This window comes from Cololabis saira, chromosome 16 (assembly GCF_033807715.1).
Source record: "Cololabis saira isolate AMF1-May2022 chromosome 16, fColSai1.1, whole genome shotgun sequence".
In the NCBI taxonomy this organism is placed as follows: domain Eukaryota; kingdom Metazoa; phylum Chordata; class Actinopteri; order Beloniformes; family Belonidae; genus Cololabis; species Cololabis saira.
Genome location: NC_084602.1, coordinates 38289892 through 38314891, shown reverse-complemented (window position 1 = coordinate 38314891; position 25000 = coordinate 38289892). Strand labels below are relative to the sequence as shown.

The window sequence follows — 25000 nt, the reverse complement described above, 5'->3', positions numbered from 1 at the left end:
CCCCGCATTTTTAAGTATTCCAAACTTAACTTAAAACTAAACTTTAAAATAAATAGATTAGCAAAATACATTTTTTGGCCATCTTTGAGCTTACATTAACTATAACTGACTGCTGAAAAACTGTAACATAGGCCTTAAAACAAAAAAAAATGTATTTAGTGCATTAAAGTGCATTGTAAAAAAAGTGCAAAAGAAGTGAATAAAACAATAAAGAAAAAGAAAATCAATCCCTTTCCCATACAAGTATTAATATGGGAAAGGGATTGATTTTCTTTTTTTTTATTTTGTTTTATCCACTTTTTTTGCGTCATCTAAACACGCCGTTATCAATTGTTCCGTTTTTTCCCCACTTATTCCACCGAACACCGAAAGTGTTTTTTTTGCTATTTTTGGCCGAACAATTTCGGTTACCGAACATTCGGTGCATCACTAGTTCAAACTGAGATTGGTGATGGTATGGATACAAGCGCCCATGTATTACAGAAATACTTTGATGATTTTTTTGTACCCAGAGTGTGTTGCGATATCCAACGCTGATCAAATATCTGGGATAGAGTACAATAGCCCCGTTTGCAGCCATGTCTTCACAGCTCTGTTCACAGCCGCCAGTTTCAGGGGGTGTGGTCAGCTACTCCACATAGTCCAACCCCCTCTTTCATGGGGGGCCTCTGTTCAGCCTTCTCTCAAGATTTACTTGTTCGGTCCAAAGAGTGTGTAGCAAGAGCTTGTGACATCACCAACGGGTTTTCTGAACAGTGTTTTTAAAGTTTCAAATTAGCTGAACGGGAGGCCTATGACCTGTGACGCTAATCAGTATTACTTTACATTAATTTTTATCCATTTATTGACATGTTTTTGGAGCCTTCCCCCAGTGATCGGCCGAGGAACTGTAGCCTTTTCTTATTTCTATCTTGGCTTCAACCTAGAAGTTGGAACTTTCTCGCCTGGTTTGGTCTCTCGCTTGCTCACACTGGTTTTCTCTTCTCGGTGTTGGTTTTTGTTGAGTCCGCGGGGATGTCACCTGTAATGTCATCTGTAACCTCGTGAGCTAGCGTCACGGTTGCTCGTGTGTTGCGTAGCGCCGTGAGGTTGCAAGAGCGTAAGAGTTTGGACTTCTGGAGGATGTTTAAGTCCTCCAGAAGTCATAATTGACCGTAGGTGCGACTGTATGGTTGTTCATCCCTGCTTTAGCCCCGGTGTGCAGAGGTGTCTTCAGTATTCACATTCATTACTCAGGTAGAAGTATAGATACTAGAGTTTAAAAATACTCCTGTAGAAGTTAAATATCAACTCAAGCTTTTTACTCAAGTAAAAGTATAAAAGTACTGGTTTCAAAACTACTTAAAGTATAAAAGTAAAAGTAATGTAAGGGGGAAAAAAGCCAATAAGGACAAAAGCCATTGAAAATGAATGTATCTTAGTATAATGTAAATATATTAAAGAAGCATATATGTGTACTATTGAGCATTAACATGTGTTTCAGAGAGCAGCAGATATGATGACTAGTTGCCTATAAGTATTGTAATGGTGCAAAAAGTCAAACTTCATGTTCATGTTATCATTTATCCTAACCTTTATTGGAATGTACATCCAAGTTTAGTTGCAGGAATCTGAGGGAACGGATGTAAGAACAAAACTGGACAAGAACATCTGAAACAACCACAACCAAATTCACTCTATCCGGATGGAGCAATTTAACTGGATAGTTTTTATTAAAGGCCGAAATGAAATAGAGTAACGAGGCTGTTTTTAAAATGTAAGGAGTAAAAAGTACAGATAATTGCGTGAAAATGTAAGGATTAAACGTAAAAAGTCGTCTGAAAAATAATTACTCCAGTGAAGTATAGATAACCAAAATTTCTACTTAAGTAAGGTAACGAAGTATTTGTACTTCGTTACTTGACACCTCTGCCGGTGTGGGTGTATAAGTATCAGCAGGGATGGACGTCCTGTAGAGAGTGAATATGGACGGACTAGTTTAGTAGGAGGAATGTGCGATAATCGGTCCAAGACCTAAGCTTTGTACGATATGCTGAAAGTATAACCAAAGAAGAAGTAGATTAAAAATCCTCTGAAGATTGTCAGTGGGGCGGTGGATCAGTCTATCCGGATGACAGATGCTTCGTCAGCGTTATATACTCACTGAATGTGTCGTCTTATATTTCTGGGGATCCACTCTGTTGGTTAATGTAACAGCAGAGGAATCCATTTAGTCTTCAATACAGTCGTAAATTAGTCTGATGGCAGCCGGAGGAAACGCTGATTGACACAATCGGTCTGCTTCCCCCCGTCTGTGGAGTGATTGATGAGTTCTGGAGGTAATTAAGGCTTTTATTTGATTGCACACTCTCTGAACCTGTTTCATTTTTGATCTCAACAGTTTTATTTTTGCACGTCAGGACTGCAAGATTAATGAAATGTCATGGTCATCATGATTTGGTACAAAAGCAGTATCCACAAGTCTTTGAGGAGTTTGAGGAGATGGGCAGGTATTTTTTGGGTAGTTGAGATCATTGGAAATATTTAGAAACAATGTTTTTCCATAAAAGGCAAGAAAAGCAGGCGAAAGCTGGTCACCTGTGGAGACTGGTCATTTATGAAAAGCAGATAAAACACACGGTTAACCTTTATCAGGGTTTCCTTTGTCGATGTGTAGTCCATACAGCAAACTTATACCAAGTACTGGAGTTGAGGGGGGGTGAGGGGGGATGGCATCCCCTCCTGAAATAAAAACGGTCCAAATCATCCCCCCTGAAATAAAAACGGTCCAAATCATCCCCCCTGTAAAACTGCCATCCCCCCTTTCCATCCCTTATGTAATTTCATCAATGAATGTGGTTTTACTGCTATTTCAACATTTAGAGTCATCACCAGAAAAATAACACCAGAAAAATAACTTATTTGACAATTTTCACCTGTTTTAAGTACATTTTCACTTGAAATAAGTAGAAAATCTGCCAGTGGAAGAAGATTTATCTTCTCATTACAAGCAAAAAAATCTTGTTCCACTGGCAGATTTTTCTCTCTGATTTATTTTTACAACTCGAGTACTACTTATACCGACTAAAGGTAACTTAGTGGACCTATTGGAGAGACCCGCCACTCGAACGCTAATGAGCCGGTAGCTACTGAGCACCGGTTCCACAGGGATCCGAGTTGGGACACCTGCACCTTTCAGCTTCATAGAAAAACATTAGAGGATCCTGAAGTTTTGTTTTATGGAGTTTACGCGAATAAATACAAATAAAACAGTTTGGGGTACTTGTAATGCCAAGTATTTCCTAAATACGGGATTATTCCTGTATAGAGAAATGCTAGAAATGTGCTAATGTTCGCGCTGCCTCGGCCGAGCAAGAACAGAAAAGTATTTTCAGGGGGGGGGCCCTCGCGCAAAATTTTTGGGTTTTTCGGGTCGGATCAGGTCTCTATATGCGCAATTTTAACTCTCCAATTAGCAAAATACTGGATACCTTCCCCTGCCTCATCATCATCTCTTGCCTCGGCGTGGGCCCCCACAGCTGCTTGAGACCCGGTCGGATCGGTGATTTTTGTAAAAAATGTATCAAACAAGCCTTTCAGAGAGGCATTAAACTCTTCCATTTTCTTGAGTTTTTTTCTTTTTTCATCCCCTGATGGAAATTTCCTGAATCTGTCTCGTTCTCTCGACATTGTGTGACAGTTTGTTCCAACTCCACCGTCTGGATCAGAGCAGCTTGTGTCTGCGCTTGGTCTGATCAGTTGTATTGAACAACAGACACGCACATCATTGCACACATTTATTGATATGCACAGACTAGTACACATTTAGGTCTGTAATGGAACGTGACTGTTGATATTTATAAGGGAAGAAAGGAAAAAAAATTAGAAAAAAGAAAGAAAAAGAAAAAAACGGCCATAGCGCGAGGCCCCGTTCGCACGGTTCGCACACCCCTTGCGGCGGCCCTGCTTGTAATGCCAAGTATTTCCTAAACCGGGGATTATTCCTGTATAGAGAAATGCTAGAAATGCTGAAACACCTACCTGGTACAGAAGAGGAAGCTGCCCGTTCTCAAACACCCTTGTGAGAGCAACAAACCCAGAAACTAGGCAAGGCAAGTTTATCTGTATAGCACAATTCAACACAAGGTTATTCAAAGTTCTTTACATCAACATTAAAAGCGGCAAGACAAAATTAAACAGTAAATAACAAATAAAATGAAATAAAATGATAAGAAAAGAGGTAAAATAATAAAAACACAAGTAGTTGAAAAGTAAGGGCAGTAGAGTACAGCAGGTACATCTCATTCTTAAAACGGCAAGAATTACGTTTCTATACGGTCAAAACGTACAACAACCGGGTCAAATACAGTATAAGAAAAGTAATCTGTAACAATACGGTGAATTAAACCAATTTGACATTTCTATGCCACAATTCCTGTTTCCAGGTCTTATTTCACACAACTGACGGGAATTATGTTTTTATAGAGGGAATGTGCATGAGTGGCAGCGTAAACTTTCAGTTTGAGCAACTGGAAAACATCTAAAATGGGAAAGAGCTGTTGTGCGATCGACTGTACTCATAGATTTAGCAAGAAATCGAAGTTATCGTTTTACAGACTGCCGAAAAATAAGCTTTAGAGAGACAAATGGATCGCTGCAATTCACAGAAACAACTGGATTCCAGGCACCGAAACGTGGATTTGTGGTTCCCATTTTGTATCAGGTGATGTTGGATTTTTGGGTAGCTAACGTTAAACGGTCAAATCATAAAGTTCAGTGTCCTCATCACTTTAATTTCACCAACAAATCCTGCCTTGAAGTCAAGCCAAGCATCAAGACTTTTGTATGCCTTCAAGCTTTGCTTCGTGTATTGAAAGAAAAGAGGTAAAATAATAAAAACACAAGTTGTTAAAAAGTAAGGGCAGTAGAGTACAGCAGGTACATCTCATTCTTAAAATGGCAAGAATTACGTTTCTATACGGTCAAAACGTACAAAGACCGGGTCAAATACAGTATCACAAAAGTCATCTGTGCTGATTCGTGTGGTGAATCAGTCTTTTATTTAACTAAGAGTTTGTGAGGAGTCTTCGGCCAACGACGGCGGTGGTATTAGTCAGCGCAGGCAGCACAGCGGCGACAGGATCCTGGTTTGGTTGTAACAGACTGTCAGAATCAATCCTTGACAAGCCGCCCCCCCGGGGAATAAACCACTGAATATCTCTGCAGTCGCAGACTCCAGGCTGAGATAGCGTTCTCAACGGTGGCGTTCCCTTTTTCTCCCCCACTTTCATCTAAACACACAGTCACGCTTGTGGTTTTGTCTTTTCTCATCATATACAAGTTTAAAACGCTTCCTGTCAGCAGTAATGTGCCAAAGCACTTTCAACCCACATACCTTTTATTTTGCTTCACAACAAATCACGGTAAATGTTTGTGCAACATCACACCGTCCCTGATGAGATTTAATTGAAAACCAGAGTTTGGCCTGCTCTTAATTCAGAAATAAAGACTTAATTTTATCCGGAGGGGGTGGTGTTGCGTTGGCAAACGACGACCGATTTCACAGCTATAAGCAAGTTCATGAAAGATTCAGTGCTTACAGTCTAAGTGCAACGGCAGTTTGGGATTCACTTCCAGCTTCTTTGTTGGATTTACTTTAAATGTTTGATTCTTCACAGTCAAAAGCACAACTGCCTCTGGACTTGTGCGTCCTTTAAAGGTCAATCACAGGTTAAACCTATGTTAAAGAAACTATATAGGGATATGCTGATGCAGCTTCTGCAAAGTATGAATTAATAAAATTCACCTCAGCCATGAACATTTACAGTCTCAAGGCGAGGCAAGTGTATTTGTCCTGCGCCTTTGAGCAACGAGACGATTCAAGGGCAATTCAAAGCCATCCAGTTGTATTTTAGAGTGAAATGTGCCAACGTTTGACCCATTTGGCTTTTTTCTGGATTCAGGGTTGGGGACTTGGACAGACTGAGAGACCCTGAACCAAAACGGTCACCAGGGCATTCAGCATCATGGATTAGCCCCTGGTTTGGACCTGGTTAGTCAGGAAGTCGTCTAAAGCTTGAGTTATGGTTCTGTATCAAAACGATGCCGTGCCTACAGCGTGTGGTACGCGTCGACGCAGACCACACGCCGTCACTGACGTGCACCTCCCGAAAATTGTAACTACGCGTGGAGGCGACGCAGACCACACGCAGATGGAGAGGGCTGTGATTGGTTCGCCTGGAAGCAACACATTTCCGGTTTCCGGTTTGAAGCAGTCGTGAACTTTCAGTGCTCTTTTCTTCGTGTATATGTGATTTTTTTTTGTTTTGGTTTTTTGCACAATAGTTGTCCTTATCTCTTTGATTTACTGTGACTGGAAAAAGTCGGATAAACCATTCAGAAAAAGATCGCTAACTAGTTGTCGTGGGGGGTACTGCACCGCGGAGAAATGGAGTGACGGAGAAGTCTGAAGGTTCACGACGGCGTCATGGCTGCGGCGTGTGCTCTGCGTTGGTTTGACACAGAACCATAATTCAGACTTTACAGCGAGATAAAATCCACAAAACATACGTCCAAGCAAATCCAGATCCACTTCAGGAAGAAAAAATCAAGATAGTAAACTTGAAAACGTTAAAAAAGAAAACATGAGCATCATATTTCGAAGTTAATTGTTTATGATCTCTGATTTTATTTCACTGCAAACGTAAAAATTCTAAATTCCCATGATGCCAATTCATAGTAAAAACCTAGTTTAGCCGTTACAAATCTTTTAATGTGGTGGTCTCATGTAACAACTGTTAAAGAATAAAATTTAAATATGATGAAAGATTGACGGGTACTTTATCTATCCAGCTAAGTAAATAGATGATATAAGTATCGTACATAACCTCGTTCAGAGGTGACGTTAAGGACCTGTCCCAATACTCCCACTACCCCTCGTTTTCAGCCCTACCCCTAAATTTTGCACGTTCCCGTGAGGGTAGTGGTGTCCCAATTCATCTTTTCACCTAGGGGGAGTGGAGAAAACTAGTGTAGTGGCTATGAATCTGTCCCTACGGATCGAGGGTTTTCGGATGGTCACTAGCTGAACTAGGGCCAGAAAAATTTCCCAGAATGCTTTTCATCGTCATTTGCGGACTGAATCAAAAAAAAACATGGCGGACATTTTCTTATTTTTTAGTGAATAAAATCAATATTTTGAGTTAGTTTCTGCGTAAAAATGCGTTTTGATTACATTTCTAGTGAGAAATATATATTTTACTTTCATAATATTCACTCAGTGAATGTACATAATCACTCGTTTGCCCATTGTTGCAAAGTCTTTTTCAAACCTCGCCAGAATAAAGGCTGATTTACACCAACGCTACACCGTTACACCAACGCAGAGCCTACGGCGTAGGTTACGTACCCTACGCCGTAGGCTCTGCGTTGATTTAACGCAGACCCATAAATCAGCTCCTGACCCGGCAGGCAGAAATCTCGAAATTTTCGGAGCAAATTTCTTAACAGGCGTAGCTACAACTGTTAGATTAAATCTATTTATTTATCTTCCTAAATGATTTATTTCAGCCAGCGGTAATTTTCCACAGAGCTGCAGGTTTCTCCCCGGGACAACGGCGCAGGTTGACCCGGCCGTGAGCTGCTGCTGCTTTTTGTTTCTCATCCCCGAAAACATCGGGTCAAATTTCTTAACAGGCGTTATTTGGATAAACTGAGCCCAGGTTGGGGATCTTAACGGTTACTTTTACGCCTGAAAAAATATTAAAACTTAATAAAGTGGCATATTAACAGCGCTACAGCTGAAATTAAAACAGTTTTTGGCTCTCAGCTTCCTGATTTTAGTGGTGGTGCTGAAAGTAGGAGTAGGGGGAGTATTGGGACAGGCCCTTGGGAAGATTTCAAGTGCTCTAAAATCTGTCCCTTCTTTTTTAGGGGTAGTGGTAGAAAGTAGGGGGTGTATGGGATTGGGCCTAAGTCTATAAAAACATCTTTATGCGCCAAATATTAGTTTCCTGATTTAGACAAAAACAGCTTCATGCAAAGTTTCCCTTAAAGAGAATGGGATTCTGGGCCGACGGTTGACTCAAGCATTCAAATCCTGCTTCATGCAAAGAGCGACATTTGAATAACAGCTTCAGCGAGATCCTAACAAGCCGCCGTTCTGAGGGCTTTCCTTTCATTTCCTTTCATTTCCTTTCACAATGAACGCCAGCTCCTCAAAAGGCCTCCATGCTTTTCCCCCATGAAAGACGTCGCCCGTCGCTGCTCGGGAGATTTCCATGTGTCGCTCTGCCAGAGCGTCCGAGGAGCAGCGGAGCCAGCGGGAACCCTTCAGACGGAAGAAAGGCTGGTCTGAATGAGGCCTGGCAACGAGCGCCAGGTCCTGGCCGGGCAGCTGACAGCTGTCGCCGCCTTTTTCTCTTCAACAGGTGGCTCAATCCACCCGTTTTTGTTTGTAACAATGTTGCTTTTAAAGCACCTGTGAACCTTAGAGGGGGGGCACCTGGCAGTTTCAAAGTAAAACTCAAACATAAACAAATGTGTTGTAGAAGATCAGAACATGGTGCTTTGCTGAACTAGAAAAAACTAAATGATCTATCAGAGAACATGAACTTTAACTAACTACTGATTTTAGTTTGCAGTAGGGATGGGCGGTATGGACTAAAAAATGTATCACGATAATTTCTGGCATTTATCCCGATAACGATAAAAATGATGATTAAAAAAAACCCAACTCAACTCCACCTTTTTAGCTATAAATCTATCACCATATTCAGTCTTTGGAGCCCCCAAAACACTGCTCTAAAAGAATACTAAATGCTACTAAATGCTATTCTTTCTTTCTTTCTTTCTTTCTTTCTTTCTTTCTTTCTTTCTTTCTTTCTTTCTTTCTTTCTTTCTTTCTTTCTTTCTTTCTTTCTTTCTTTCTTTCTTTCTTTCTTTCTTTCTTTCTTACTGGCTCATGTCTTTCTTTTTCTTTCTATTCTGGCTCATTTCCTTCCTTCCTTCCTTCCTTCCTTCCTTCCTTCCTTCCTTCCTTCCTTCCTTCCTTCCTTCCTTCCTTCCTTCCTTCCTTCCTTCCTTCCTTCCTTCCTTCCTTCCTTCCTTCCTTCACGTACGTTGTGCGTGGATTTAACGCAGAACCATAAATCAGCTTTACACAAAAATATCATCAACGGGAATTTATCGTTTTTGCCTCGAGATGATAAATTCTTACCGTGGGTAATTTTTTTGACGGTTTATCGTGAATGGTAAAATATCGCCCATTCTTAGTTTGCATACAGCTGTCTTACATGTCCGTAGTATTTTTAATTATAAACAATAGGGCTGGGGGGTAAACGATTATTTTTAAAACGATTAATCGGGCGATTATTTTATCGTTTAGTCGAGTAATTGGACGATTATTCTAACGATTATTTTTCTGTTGTTCGATTAATAAAAACCATAATGTATCAAATAAATATAAAAAATCTTTAGTAATATACTGTAGTTTGTTAAACAACACATTTTTGCGCAACAAAATAAAAATATAGAATAAAATTATACAAAATAAAAAGTTGTTTACTCCTACAGTCCAACAAAAATCTGTCCTGTAAAAAATTACAAAAGATTAAAAAAAAAAAAAAATGCATTGCAATGCATATTATCGAAATGGGTTAAGAATAACATATTTGGATAAAACAGGGCTCTGTTTCACACTAAATTACATATTTTTATTACATAAAAAAGTCTAATCACGAAATGTCGGATGGAACTAAAAAAACTAGTTGTTTAGGGTAGGAATCCTTTTTACGGTGGCACTTTAGCTTCTGTCAACCGATGGAAAAAACGTTTTTAATGCCGGTAAACAGAGTTACGACCAGAAAACATCAAATGTAGGAGCTGATGCAGACCATAATTTGATCATGTGATGTTTGTTGTTGCAGTTATTATTGTCCTGTCCGCTTTAGTTGCTCCAACATGCTGGTGTGCTGGTCTGGTATCAACTCCAAAAGTTGTTTGGGACTAAATTTAAAGTATTCCCAGACTTTTGATGACTTGGGGATGTTTTTTGGGGCTTTTTGCAGGACTTTGTTGGGCTGTGAGGAGGTTGCAGTTTCAGTCTCATTCTGCAAAGTGCAAAGTTTGTTTTGGGTGAACCACGTGTTGCTACAGGTCTGCGCAACACGAGAAAAAGGCGGGAGTTCGGAGCTGCTTCAACTGCTCGAGGAATCCTGAAAACAAACGATATTTAAACAGGAAGTGTAGCTTTAGATCAGGTCAAACCAGCGGACACTTAAGTGGAACGTGGTTGGATTACTTGCTCGGATGGTACCGGGGGGGGGGGTTGGCTGCGTGGGTGGGGATCGTACGATCGTACGGACGCTCCGCGTCGCTCCCTGTCACATCTTCGCTGAGCTGCATCAGGGTTTTATACGTTGCTCAGGCGGGGAATACACTCTGATGCATAATGTACAGCCTGGTGTAGAGCGGAGCGTAATCACTGACCTATATTTGTGAATGCAGAAGTAGGATTGTCGGGGGGGTCATCTGTTTGCTGAATATAATTATTTATTTTCCAAATGGTTTCCTGCTTTTACGTTGGTGTCAAGTAGAAATAATAATTCTTTATTTTTAAAAAGGGACAGTGTACATTGATCAACGTTTCCTTGCAGAAAGTAAATATACAGGACTGTCTCAGAAAATTAGAATATTGTGATAAAGTCCTTTATTTTCTGTAATGCAAAAATGTCATACATTCTGGATTCATTACCAATCAACTGAAATATTGCAAGCCTTTTATTATTTTAATATTGCTGATCATGGCTTACAGCTTAAGAAAACTCAAATATCCTATCTAAAAAAAATTAGAATATTCTGGGAATCTTAATCTTAAACTGTAAACCATAATCAGCAATATTAAAATAATAAAAGGCTTGCAATATTTCAGTTGATTTGTAATGAATCCAGAATGTATGACATTTTTGTTTTTTTAATTGCATTACAGAAAATAAAGAACTTTATCACAATCTTCAAATTTTCTGAGACAGTCCTGTACCCGAGTTAGCCGAAAGGCTAATTTTCATGGGCAGTCCCTTCGCCAGATGTTAATAGACTCTTTTTTTTTTAAATAAAATAAAAAATGCACAATAGACATAAACACAAATACAGCATGCATGACATATCACAACAAAGACAGATAAAGTGCAAAAATAGAATAGAATAAAACAAATGAATAAAAGTACAGTACAATCATCTTAAAACCAGCCAAATTGGCTAGCATACGGTTTTAAATTACATGTATTCACTACCTGATACAGGTAAAATAATGACTTGTATTAAAGAGAGCCACTAGCACTACTAGTAGTAGTAGTAGTACTAATCCAGATACACGTTGGGGGTCCAGCATCAGTCCCAACCTGGGCCCGGATTCACAAAACATTCTTAAAGGTATTGTGACATGAAAAACACATTTTTCTTGATTTTTTTGTGTTTTGTTGGGTGTCTTGACATCAATTACACCCAAAAAACAAACGAACTTTTAAAAAATCTTCTTAAGTGTCATTTTTTTCTTAAGTTCACTCTTAAGAAGAAAAAACAGAAGAAGTCATATTCTCCAAAAAGGTTCTAAGTATTTTCTCAAATTTCTTCTTAAGTTTCTTCTTAAGAAAAAACTTAAGAATAAATGGTATTCTTGAAATAAAAGTTCTCAAATTTGTTCTTGACTTTTTTCTTAACTGTAAAACAACCTTGACCTGTCTTAAAGTTTCTTCTGTGAAAAGGTAATAATAATAATAATAATAATAATAATAATAATAATAATAATAATAATAACAATAATAATAAGCCTCTAATATCACCTTTTACAACACATTTTAGACAAGTTTAGACTAGTAGGTCATAATTTGAGGATATACTTTGTAATTAATTACACAAAGAGCCTGTTAACTGTTTGTTAGCATGTTAGTTAGCGTGGTTAGTTAATTATTATTAATTTTCCCCAATAGTATTTTTTTTCACACATTAATCTCATCCACCATAACCTTGAAAAGTTCCTGCATCTCTTTTTCTCCTTCTCCATGTTTAGTGAGTGACTGACGGTTAAGACCAAACTACCTGTATAAATGTTGTTTGTTGGCGCGTGCAATGCAATCACATATTTTAAGAAGTTCTTAAGTAGGAAAAATAAGAAATTCGTAAGATATGACAGTTCTTAAGACGGTTCTAAGAAAATATTGAAGAATTTCACTTAAGAACTTTCTTATGAACTTCTTAATTTGAGATCTTAAGACATTTCTTAAGATCGTTCTTAAGAACATATTGGTGAATCCGGCCCCTGGTTCTGGTCGTTTTCTCCGCCTCATTTTTTAATAAAGTGTCTTTTATGTGAGTGAATATTCTCCTTATGGAACCAGTCGTCAGTCCCGACTCTTTCTCCGTCGGTCACGGCTCCAAACGGCCCCGGAGCCTGCGGTGCTGCTGGAATTTAAATCACAGCGTTGCAGAGAGACTCATTGCTTTGTGGCCGATGAAAACAAGAGGCGGCCGATGGTTTGATTGGTCTATAAAACACTTTAAAGAAAAGGTTCACTCTCTCAGTCGGCCCTGCTGATTCCACTTGAATCTACATTTACTTGCATCAATGTAAGTAAAAATGAAGTTCAGTGGGCTCTATTGCTGTTTTTGAGACTTTCAATCAGCCGCAGACGTAACTTGATCGGCCCGTCACAGATAGCGGAGGCCGCTGGGCGAGCGCTCCGCTGGCTCGGACCGTGTTTGTTGTCCCAGACGCTTCGGTGAAGTTTTTCCGAGGGTTATTTTTACCCCGGAGAATGTACACGTCGCTTTTCCGGGGTATTCTGCATTCACAGCGGAAAACTTGTACATTCGAGACGTTTCCTGGAGACTTTGAACATGAAGTTTCTTGGTTTTATTTTGAAAATCAACCCTTTGACTTAAACCAGACAAACATTTATCTCTATTTATAACTTTTATTTGCAGGTTATCCTGTTTCTTGGAGTTTTAAATGTGTGATTAATAGAGATGGGCGGTATGGACTAAAAAATGTATCACGATAATTTCTGGCATTTATCCTGATAATGATAAAAATGACGATTTAAAAAAAAATACCAATTCAACTCCACCTTTTTAACTATAAATCTATCACCACATTCAGTCTTTGGAGCCAAATCACTGCTGTAAAAGATACTAAACACTACTAAACTACACCAATTGAATTGATAAAAGATCCCCGTTCCGCCATGTTTGTTACACAAAAACGTATCAACGGGAATTTTTCTTTCTTTCTTTCTTTCTTTCTTTCTTTCTTTCTTTCTTTCTTTCTTTCTTTCTTTCTTTCTTTCTTTCTTTCTTTCTTTCTTTCTTTCTTTCTTTCTTTCTTTCTTTCTTTCTTTCTTTCTTTCTTTCTTTCTTTCTTTCTTTCTTTCTTTCTTTCTTTCTTTCTTTCTTTCTTTCTTCCTTCCTTCCGTCATCAACGGGAATTTATCATTTTTACCGTGAGATACAAATTCTTACCGTGGGGAATTTTTTTGACGGTTTATCGTGAACGGTAAAATATCACCCATTCCTAGTGATTAATAAATATTTTAATATATTGGATTAACATAAATTCACTCTGGACATTTTTGTTGATCATATTTGATGTGAAACGTCCCCCTTGTGTCCAAAATGTGATTATTGTGGTTTCTAACTAGACAAATCAAAGTCCACGACTGTTTTTCATCGCTGCATCTTAGATTTTAGTCTCTTGTGTGCACAACCTGCACTTTATATGAAGATTATATTAAATATAGAAATATCAGTTAGCATCCAGAAGCAACCGGACCCGGCTTTGCCTTTGGTTGGTCTCTCTTCACCGCAGCGGCCCGGTCCCGCGTTTCCATCACTTCCGAAGTCACTCCAACCGTTGCGTCGATCAATCGTAACAGGAACCGATATCGGTGCATCTTTTGAGAGTTGCCTGATACGTAGTTGGGTGTTTGTGACGCTCATATCGGAGACGAGCGACTGAAACGGACAAAAATACAGATAAATGGCTTTTTCTTCATAAAGAGACGCAGTTAGTCATCGGGATTCATTTCTGCACAGTAATTTACAGTAATTAATTGGGGGTAAATTAAAGTAGGAGTTAATTAAGGTGGCCTAGACCCGCCATTGCTGAAAATAAAAGTAACGCTGCAAACAGAAACAAACGCTGCTGCAAATAAAACAAACGCTGCAAACAAAAGAAACGCTGCTGCAAATAAAAGAAAAAAACGACGCAAATAAAAAAGCCACAACGGAAGTGAATTACTGGGGACTATTTTTGCCGGTGCACCGGTGTTGCACATTAAAAATGACACGTAGCGACGTTGAACACTAACCTTTTCACTTATTTTCTCGTTCGTTGTTCTTCTTATTCCTTGCTCTTCTTATTTCTTCCTTTTCACTTACGTCCTCTTCGTCTTCTTCTTCTCTTCTCACGTAAAAAACACCGGTGCATCAGCAAAAATAGTCCCCAGTAATTCACTTCCGTTGTGGCTTTTTTATTTGCGTCTTTTTTTTTTTAATTTGCAGCGGCGTTTCTTTTTGTTTGCAGCGTTTATTTTATTTGCTAAGCGTTTGTTTTATTTGCAGCAGCGTTTGTTTTCTGTTTGCAGCTTTACTTTTATTTTCAGTCTTGGCCACCGTAGTTAATTCTCCTTTAGTCAGTAAATCAGTCAAGATTCGTGAAACTAAAACTGTTTAACGACGCCTGTTGGACGTCTGCTGCTTTTGTCAGGAGGTTTCAGCTCTGCTCCTGCCTCCTTTAGTAGATATGGGTCATATATTGGAGCTTATAGTTTGTTTACATGCTGAGAGTCGTACGGTACATTAGTGGTGATTCAGCGAGGCGTTCACTGGTTATTCGTGCATTAAGCCAACGCTTCATGATTCCTTTCATAGGACAGTGAACACAACGTGGATTAATTTACTTAAGCTGTTAAACATCTCCCATCTGGTAAATCTATGTTGTTTGTCCTTATTAGTGCAGCTGCAAACAAACATGTGAATCATCTCGTTATTTGTAATCAGCACAAATTATCTGTCCCCATATGATACAATCCACCATCCCCCCTGATTCTTTTTACAACTCCAGTACTGCCTGTGGAGTGTAAATGGACCCTGGTTCACCTGCAGCCGACCCTGGAGGAGGAAACGCCCAGTTTTTGGAGTAAAAAGGAAGAAAAAGATGCAGTACCTGGAACTACAGAGTCTCCAGAGTCGATCTCAGCTGTTGAAAAGTCAAACTGAAGCAGGAATAAAACCCGGATCCAACCAGAGGTTCTGGTTTCGAGCAATTGTTGTGCATTGTTATGTTAGTGATGAGCAATGAGCCCGTCGCGGCCTTGAAGGAGCCCCTTGGACCCGAACGCCACTGAACGCCTTCTGGGGCTTTTCATGTCCCCCATTGGCGCATTTTTATTATTTTCTTTAGATCAGGGGTCGGCAACCCAAAATGTTTTAGAGCCATATTTGAACAAAAACACAAAAAACAAATATGTCTGGAGCCGCAAAAAATGAAAAGTCTTGTATCAGCCTTAGAATGAAGACAACACATGCTGCATGTTTCTATATTAGTTAAAACTGGGGGAAGATTTTTTTTTTCATTATGCACTTCGAGAAAAAAGTCAAAATTTCGAGGAAAAAGTCGAAATGTCGAGAAAAAAGTCGAAATGTCGAGATTAATGTTGAAATGTCGAGAAAAAAGTTGAAATGTTGAAAAAAAAGTGGAAATTTCGAGGAAATAGTCAAAATTTCAAGAAAAAAGTCAAAAATGTTGAGAAAAAAGTTGAAGTGTCAAGATAAATGTTGAAGTACAATCTCGAGAAAAAGGCGAAATGTTGAGAAAAAAGTTGAAATGTTGAAAAAAAAGTGGAAATGTCAAGGAAATAGTCAAAATTCAAAAAGTCAAGAAAAAAGTCAATGTCGAGAAAAAAGTCGAAATGTCGAGATTAAAAAGGAAAGGAAGAAAAAAAGAAGAGGAAAAAAAAGAAAAAAAAAAAGGTCAAACATTTTTCAAAAAGCTCCAGGAGCCACTAGGGCGGCGCTAAAGAGCCGCATGTGGCTCTGGAGCCGCGGGTTGCCGAGCCCTGCTTTAGATCAACCAGGGACGGGAGGCGCCAGTCCCAATGTACTAATGTGGCGCCATGCAGAGCGACGAAGGAGACGCTCTAACTTCTTGGGTGATGTCACAGGAGGTTCGTCCAGTTCCGTCCAGTTCTGTCCTGAAACCACGTGCATGAGCCGAGTCCAAATGTACCCGGATCAGCTTCTGATTCTGAAAAATGTTACAGGACAAAGAAGATGAGAGAAAGAAGTAACACATAGATGTGAGAAGAGACGGCCGCCTCTACACACAGTCCGATTCCCTGCACATCTAAATCCAGCTGTTGGCAACAACCTATCTAAGGATTGAACATGAGTTTCCCAGAAATCCAAGTAAACATGAGTGAGAAGACAATTGATTATTCAGTGAGGTGCGTTCGACTCCACAACGCTAGGTGGCGCCACATGCACTTCTGCGTTGGCTTTCTTCCGGTTCCTTCTTTGTCGTTCGTCTTCTTCTTCTCCTACTGTGTTGATATTTTGGTTTTCGCGGTGTCGACTCTTCCAGAAGAGGGGGGTCCCGGGGCGGTCGCTAGCTCGGCTAAGCGTGGGTTGTGTATACATGCCGGAAACTCGGATTAGGACGTATTATCTGGCACTAATAGCTCGATCTCAAGAGCTTCAGTTCAGTTCCACTACAGCCCAGCTGAGGTAAACATGACTGTTAATACTTCGATATCGGTCGGATTAAGGCAACAACTGTTAGTGCATGTGTACGTACTGAGCGATCACATGTCCAAACGTGGAAAGCCTCAGTACCGACCCATCAGACGTCACTTTATAAACGGAGGCGTGTGGATCCAGGAGGAAGCTCCAGTCGTTTAGTTTCATCAGGCTCCAACATTGGTGAGAAAACAGCGTAAACTCAAGTTGAACGTTTGATTGTGTGCAGCATGTCTCTTGGCGGGCCTCGTGGGTAGGGCTGGGTGATATGGACCAAAAGTCATATCTCGATATTTTCTAGCTGAATGTTGATACTCGATATATATCGATATTTTTTCTGTGCCATAATTGGGGTTTCCCTCAAAGCATTATAGCATAGCATCTCTGTTAGCATCTCTGTTAGCATCTCTGTTAGCATCTCTGTTAGCATCTCTGTTAGATTCATTTCTTTCTGAGGCAAACCCTTAAAAAAACAGTCAGTTTTAATACAAAGCCTCGTGCCAAATGTCACACAGGTTCCTTTATTAACAGAGGTCTGCACAATATCAACATGTATAAAACAAATGAAATAAAAATAAACTGCCTGCATATATAGAATAAAAATGCTTCTTGAATAAAATAAAACAAATATCCCTTTCCTGCATAACAATTAAATTAAAATACACTGTGCAATTAATACAATGTAGACAGTAACAGGCAGACTTTTCCACTGAGGTTGATAGTTGTGCAAATAACAAAACATTTGTGCAAATCTCAAATAAAACATTCAAGTCAATTTGTCACAAAATAAGCTATATAAAAAAAAAAAAAAAAAGATTTTTTTTTTTTTTTTTTTAAATCGATATAAACGATATTGTCTCGTACCATATCGCGTTTGAAAATATATCGATATATATTAAAATCTCGATATATCGCCCAGCCCTACTTGTGGGTCACTCTTTGGGGAAGGACTTGACCTTATTATGCAGAGAAGGACAGCAGGAGAGACAGGAAGTTGGTGTTTGTACGTTTCCAATCGATGCCAAACCCATATTTTATCCACATGAGACACAGAAACCCCATCAGATGATGCTGCTGAGCCGTTTAACCGGGTCCTGAACTACATCAGCTGGTTCTGGTCGCTAACGGCAGCAACACTTCTCAGAGCCGCCTGGGCGACCGAGGGCTGAGGAAATAAGTGCCACTTAGAAGAAGCACGAGCAGGAAGATCTTTCCGCTAATTAGGGTCAACGGGTCGGTGACTTGATTAGGATTTAAAAGAGCAGCTTAGGGAGGCAGCATCCATCAGAACCAACGACCGGGAGAGCTTTACCGTACCAGTCTGCTAAAACTTGCATCTACACAAAAAAAGAAATGGCATCGTCTGGAGAACACTGCATCACTAAAAGATTTAGACGACTGTAATTGTTGGGCCCTGAGACAGAAACTGTGGCGTGAAAGACTTTCCTGAATACTTCCCGAGAAGATTGAAGATCTGTCACGCGAAGAGACATGATCCAGCGACGGAGAAGCTTCTCCTCTGGGCCAAAACTCGTTTTGAAATGGATGAAATGCAGTGTTTTTAAAGTTTGATGACGCCCGGCTTTTCAATGCTCGGTTTAAAGCAGCACTATGTAACTTTTCCACCTTAATCTAATATTTCATCATCATCATTGTGATGGAACATCAACTTCCAGCAGGTTTAATGAACCTCTGTCATGGTCTGAGGGGTCTGTATCGCCTTCATTGGCACTATGTAACTTTGAGGAGCATGGTAGGTAGAGATGCACCGATCAGGATTTTGAGGTCACCGATCTCGAAAACCAGTATCGGTCGTTCCCGATTTTGCCGATCACCGATCACAGGGTGAAATCCATACATTTGTCAATATTGTTGTCTCATGTACACGACACTGAGATTGTATTATTAGGTATAAAAATTAGGAGATTATGTGTAAACTCGGCTTATAAAGAGTAAGTGTAGTTTAGTAGCTTCAGCTTTCCTGTGGTAATAATTATGTTCAACATGTGCAGCAACACAGACAACAGCAGACATGTCACTCTCTAAAAGCTGATACAAGTTGTAAACTATAAACCTTAGTTTTCCTGTGGAAAGAGGAATTAAATCTTAAAATAAAAAGATGTGAAAGCTTTAGTGATAGCATCAGCCGCGTGTGAGGAAACTCTTCACACTAGAACTCCACATGTCACTGGTGAAGCGACTGACACGATTGTCATCCTGCATGAGGCTTTGGACTGTATATAGTTTGGTAAAACTCAGACGGGATTTCATCAGTGAAATATTTACGACGCGGCAGCGCACAACGCAGATCCAAGCTGCTAACGTGTTTAAACCCGACGTCTTCTACAACTGAAAGCGGCTGATGATCAAAGCATATGAATTCATTACCTTACGATGTAGTTCTTTAATTTTCTTCCTGTCGTTTATAAGTCTCTGTTACGTTCAGGTGAGTTAGTGCCGTTGCTGTGCGCTCCTTTTTTTTCTCTGCCTTAGCTGCAGCCAACTTTGAAAACTCAATATAATCCATGTGAAGAACTTTCAAATGTCTTATCAGCTTCGTTGTGTTGAAATTCTTTTGTAACATTCCTCCTCGTGGTATCTCCTTTGGACACACTTTGCAAACTGTACATTTGTTGTCCTTTTCAGACATTGTAAAACTCCTGCACCGGCGAGGCCGACGCCTCCTTGGGACCGCTCGGTCTGAGATGCGGGGACGCCCGCGCGGGCGGCGGTTTGTTGTTGTAAACGTCATCAGATCGGCCGCTCTGAACTATTTTTTTCCGATCTCCGATCAAAACCGATAGGGCCATTATCGGCCCGATCCCGATCAGTGGCCGATCAATCGGTGCATCTCTACTGGTAGGAACTCTGCCACACTAAAAAACTACACATTTTTACGGCTTTGACTGTTTTACGGCATACGTCACTTCCCCCTCCTTCCCGATTCGTGGTGGAGACGAAAATGGGCGGGGCCTGGAGCGCAGAGCTCCGCAGAAGCTGTTAACCCGTTGCTGTGTTCGTTGTAGCTGCAGCAGCTCCACACAACAGACGGAGGCCGAGTACCTGATATGACAAAGAGTCGTCGGCTCGGTTGGATCGCGGCTGTAAGACGACTAAACATAACCTTCCACAGTAAACCACAAACTAACACTCACACAGACCGGGGTCGGATCATTCACACGGGTTTTATTCCCCACTTCTCCAGCTAAACTCCCGCTCCCTGGCTTCCTTGTTTAAGGTATCCCGGTAAATTCCAGTTGCTTTCCAGCAGTTTAACATCTTTTTTTTTGCGTTCCGTCTGTTCACTTGGTGAAACAGAAAAGTAGTTTTGAAAGTCTGTCCCGTCTTCATTCAATATCAAAATAAATGCAGCGACGGGGACAGGAGTTTTCCGGCAGTACGCGCTAGAGGTGGGTGCAATTCATCGATGTGTCGATGCATCGCGATGCGTCACGTGATGATTTGGAATCGATTAATTAATTTATTTTTTATTTTTTAAGTTATCCTATCCAGATTCCAAACTGAATAAGCTGCTGAATCATTTCTTTTTCAAGAATGCACATTTCTTATTGTTCACTTGAAATATGGCAGATATGTTTACACTACATACATTTCTAGTTTACTTGAATTAATGAACTCATTAAATCCAGGGCTTGACAGTTTTCAGTGTTTTCCTCCAATAGAGGGCGCTCTCATGCAAGTGCAGCTTTCTCTGGTTAAAGTTAAGTAAGTCAAAGAGCAAATGTTTACATAGTCATACAATACATTATTTTGTGTCTTTGAAAAATACGTGTCAAATGTTCAAAAAACCTTGTTATTTACTTAATGAGTGTTGTTAGAGGAACTGAGTTCATTGATTGGCTATTTATTTACAAATGTAGCCACAGATGAAGACAAAATCAATCTTGTATGGAAAAAAGCTTTAAAAATCACAATAATCCAAGAATCGTGGCACCAATAATCGAATCGAATCGTGAGGTACCCTTGTTTGCACACCCCTAGTACGTGCTGGTGCTCATGGGAAACGTAGTGTTCTTTCTGGTAAAACACTACAGCTTTTGTCCAAAGGAGCCGCCAAACTCATCAAAAGCTGAAAGTTACATTGTGCTGCTTTAAGAGCCTGAATCTTTGGCGCCTCCTTCAGGCCAGAACCTGCATCTTTCATCAAGACGATGCAAAGCCCCGTCGCGAAAGCTTCGCACCAGGAATCCAGACCTTTTTACTGACTGACCAGAAATATAGTTGGTGCATCATTAAAATGAAAACTGGAGCACAATACTCAGCTTTAATCCTTTATCGACCAAAAAAATGGGACAACGTTGATCTCCCGAAAACTCCAGCAGCTGGTCTCTTTGGACCGTTGCTCAAAGACAAAGGAGACGCTGCAACCTCATCCTTAGGTATCATCCGTCTCCTCTGGATTCTTTACATCTTTTAATTACTGCTTCTCTGTTCTTATGTTGCTGAATGCGTCCTTACCCCCCCCATCTGTGGCTTAATATCAAGCCCGTGATCCACCTGTGCGAGTCTAATCTCTTGATCTCAAAGGGTCAGAGGATTAGACCGCCGCTGCTCGTGTGCGCCGGCATGATATTACATCCATCCATCTTCTGTAAGTTGAGGTATTATCTTTTTTTTGTCCTGCCCCCCCCTGACCCCGCTCCAGGGGTCCGACAACTGAATCAATAAGATAAAACTAAGCAAAGACGATTAGTAATGAAGATAAAAGCAGGAGTTAACGGAGGTCTCGTCTCGGTGCTTTCGCTTCCTCGAGTTCAGAGACCAAACCAGATTATCCCGGTTTTCAGCTCTTAAAAGATTTGTCGATATTTCTACTTTGATATTCTGTACTATTGTATTTTGGTGAAAAGCCACCTTTCACCGCTGCCTCCGGTAGGCTGCAGATCAAGAGCTCACAGCTTGCCCTCCGTGGAGCGGCGTCACATCGCTTTGGATCGGACTGAGGTCCGTCTGTTCCAGCCAGATCTCAAATCCTGAAAGGCCAGATTGTACTTGACCTTTCAGGGAAGCTGTGGGTGTTTTCAATCGAAGGGGAAAGGGCCTGTGGTGCAGCAAATACCACATATTCAGATTATGACCCATTTTTCCGCTCGTCTTCCTTCTCCTCTTCCTCTGGAGAGGGAGCTACGACCCTCCTCCTCCCTTATGAATTTCACATGACGACTCAGCTGCCGATGATCCGGCCGTGACAAACCGTCACCTGAGCTGCTTTTCCCGCTGATCAGCTCAGTTTGACGCTCCGCAGGTCATGTGATCACCGCCGTGTCATACTGGGATGTTATTCTTTAATCATACGGTGTTTCATCACGTCTTCATGGGGGTAATGTCACACCGCCGGCATGCATAATGCATTGGCTTAAAGAAATTGTGCAATGGTCCCGTCATCTTCGTTTTACCCATCAGCCCCTTCTTTCAGCCCACGTGGGAACTGCCAATCAAACGGATGAATCGTCAGAAAATGGAAGAAAAAGTGATGGCAGTTTGTTGGTCTGGAACAGGGGTCGGCAACCCGCGGCTCCAGAGCGGGTTGTCAGAATTTTGTGAAAAAAGTCGAAAGGTCGAGATTAAAAAGGAAGAAAAAAAGAGAAAAAAAGGAAAAGAAAAGAGGAAAAAAAAGAAAAAAAGGCCGCCCTAGTGGCTCCCTGGAGTTTTTTCAAAAATGCTTGACCTTTTTTTCCTTTTCCTTCCTTTTCTTTTTTTTCTTTTTTTTCTTCTTTTTTTCCTTTTTTCTTTTTTCTTCTTTTTTTCCCTTTCTTTCTCTTTTTTTCTTCCTTTTTCCTTTCCTTTTTAATCTCAACATTTTGACTTTTTTCTCGACATTCCGACTTTTTTCTCGACATTTTGACTTTTTTTCGACATTTCGACTTTTTTCTCGAGATTGTATTTCAACGTTAATCTCGACATTTCAAATGTTTTTTTTTAAATATTGACTTTTTTCTCGACATTTCGACTTTTTTTCTCGACATTCCGACTTTTTTCTCGACATTTTGACTTTTTTTCGACATTTCGACTTTTTTCTCGAGATTGTATTTCAACGTTAATCTCGACATTTAAAATGTTTTTTTTTAAATATTGACTTTTTTCTCGACATTTCGACTTTTTTTCTCAACATTTCGACTTTTTTCTCCACATTTCGACTTTTTTCTCAACATTTCGACTTTTTTCTCGAGCTTATACTTCAACATTAATCTCGACATTTCGAATGTTTTTCTTGAAATTTTGACTTTTTTCTCGACATTTAAAATTTTTTCCCAACATTTAGACTTTTTTCTCGACATTTCAACTTTTTCCATTTCCCTTCATTCTAAGGCTTATACAAAACCTTTCAATTTTTGCGGCTCCAGACATATTTGTTTTTTGTGTTTTTGGTCCAATATGGCTCTTTCAACATTTTGGGTTGCCGACCCCTGATCTGGAACATTCAGGCCTGCGGTAACACAATGTCAACGAGAAAAGACGTCAGTAATAACCTTAGAGGAGTAATTGTTGCTGCCCAATGATTTGGGAAGGTTATAAAGGCCATTTGTAAACCATTTGGAGTCCATTGTTCTGATTGAGAAGGCTCAATCACAACATTCAAGACAATTTCCCCTCTATCCTGAAGTGGACAAGCTGACAAGTCCAGCACCAGGTTAATTTGTGTAAAGAACTTGAAATAAAAGGAGAAAAAAGAGCTACATCTAAAGTGTGATTTACTGATTCATGGTTCCACGTGATGCGGGACCTACATCATCGTTAAATCTCGTCTGTTGTTGTTTGTGCAGCTCTGTAATTACATCACCAAACGCTAAGTGGCAGTGCAGGTTCTGTTCTGCAGTGACAAGCTTTCTTTTACCCCTTTTCCACCAAACCGGTTCCAGGCTGGTTCTGGTTCTGGGCCAGTGCTGAGTTTGGAACCGGGTTTTCTGTTTCCACTGACAAAGAACTGGCTCCGGTTCCAAGGTAGCACCAACTCTTTGCTGGACTAGAGGAAAGAACAGCTTACGTAAGCGGAGGGGAAGGAGTTATTAAGACCAACGGCAATAGCAAGACTGGGAGACGGAGACATTTTCAAATAAGCGCTGTGCGCTGAAAACCTGTTGATCATGACAAAGACGTTGGATCTGCCATTTTTTATGATCCCAATAAAGCAGCGTAAAGCCAGAACAACAGCTGTACAATCGTGAGGTCATCCATCATTGTTGTTAATTCGATTTTCGCGCCAAAGCAAACGCCAATGACGATGGTACCAAGGGGATCAATCGCGTTTGTTGACACACCAGCAGATGTACAAAACAATTCAAGGTACCAGTGTTCGGCCAATTTCTGCTGCTTTGCCAAAATCTGCTACCTAATGGTTTTCTACCTTTGTAGAGCTACAATTGTACTGTGTTTTACTCCCTAAACCACTTCCATTCCCCCCAAATGGTCCTTGTCTCTTGCCAGGCCGTCATTGTAAATAAGAATGTTCTTAATGACCTGGGGCCCCATCTATAAAGCTTGCTTGCGCAGAAAAAGAGCCTGAAAGTTGCGGAAGCCACCTTCTACGCAAATCCTCGGATCTAAAAAGAAAAAACTAACCAAAAAATCTGCTTATCTTTACGGCAACTAGGACCCTCCCGTAAGAATTTACTTAAGACACGGGGAACTGGAGACGCAGGGATTGAGGTGGTGAAATGAAGCCAGATTCATGTAATACTCTTAATAATGTCATCACACATCACAACATATATCAGACTTAAAATAATAAAATAATAAAATAAAATAGCGCTGATCGTGTTCCTCTGTGTGAAGCTCAGTCAGTCAGGACTCTGGTGCTGCTGCTGCTGCAGCCTCTTCTTCACCCAGCGCTTTAGGACAGAACAAATGAGGGGCTGCGTTTAGGGAGCCCCACGGAGCCCCTAAAGGGACTCAGATTTTTTTTCATATGAGTTTTACGCGCGCGTGAAACCTTTACGTGCGGGTCTAAGCCTAAATTAGGGTCCCGCGTTAAAACGACGCAGAGCCTACGGCGTAGGGTACGCGGTGACGCGCACCTACGGCGTAGGCTCTGCGTTGGTGTGACGCGGAACCATAAACCCGCCCTGAGCAGCTCTGAGGGGAGAGGGGAGGGGAGGAGGGGGAGCGGGGGGTGAAGCGGGGCTGCGGGGCCGTTTTCGTATCGCTTTCATACAGTGTCTTGATAATTTGCAATTTAAGGCTGAGCCTACCGTAAGTTTTTAAACTGTAA

General features: G+C 40.6%; 1 protein-coding gene across 1 annotated transcript in view; it reads left to right on the top strand.

Annotated features, from left to right (window-relative positions):
* Positions 1 to 25000, top strand: part of sash1b (SAM and SH3 domain containing 1b) — a 155425-nt gene that overhangs the window by 828 nt on the left and 129597 nt on the right. The window lies entirely within an intron of this gene.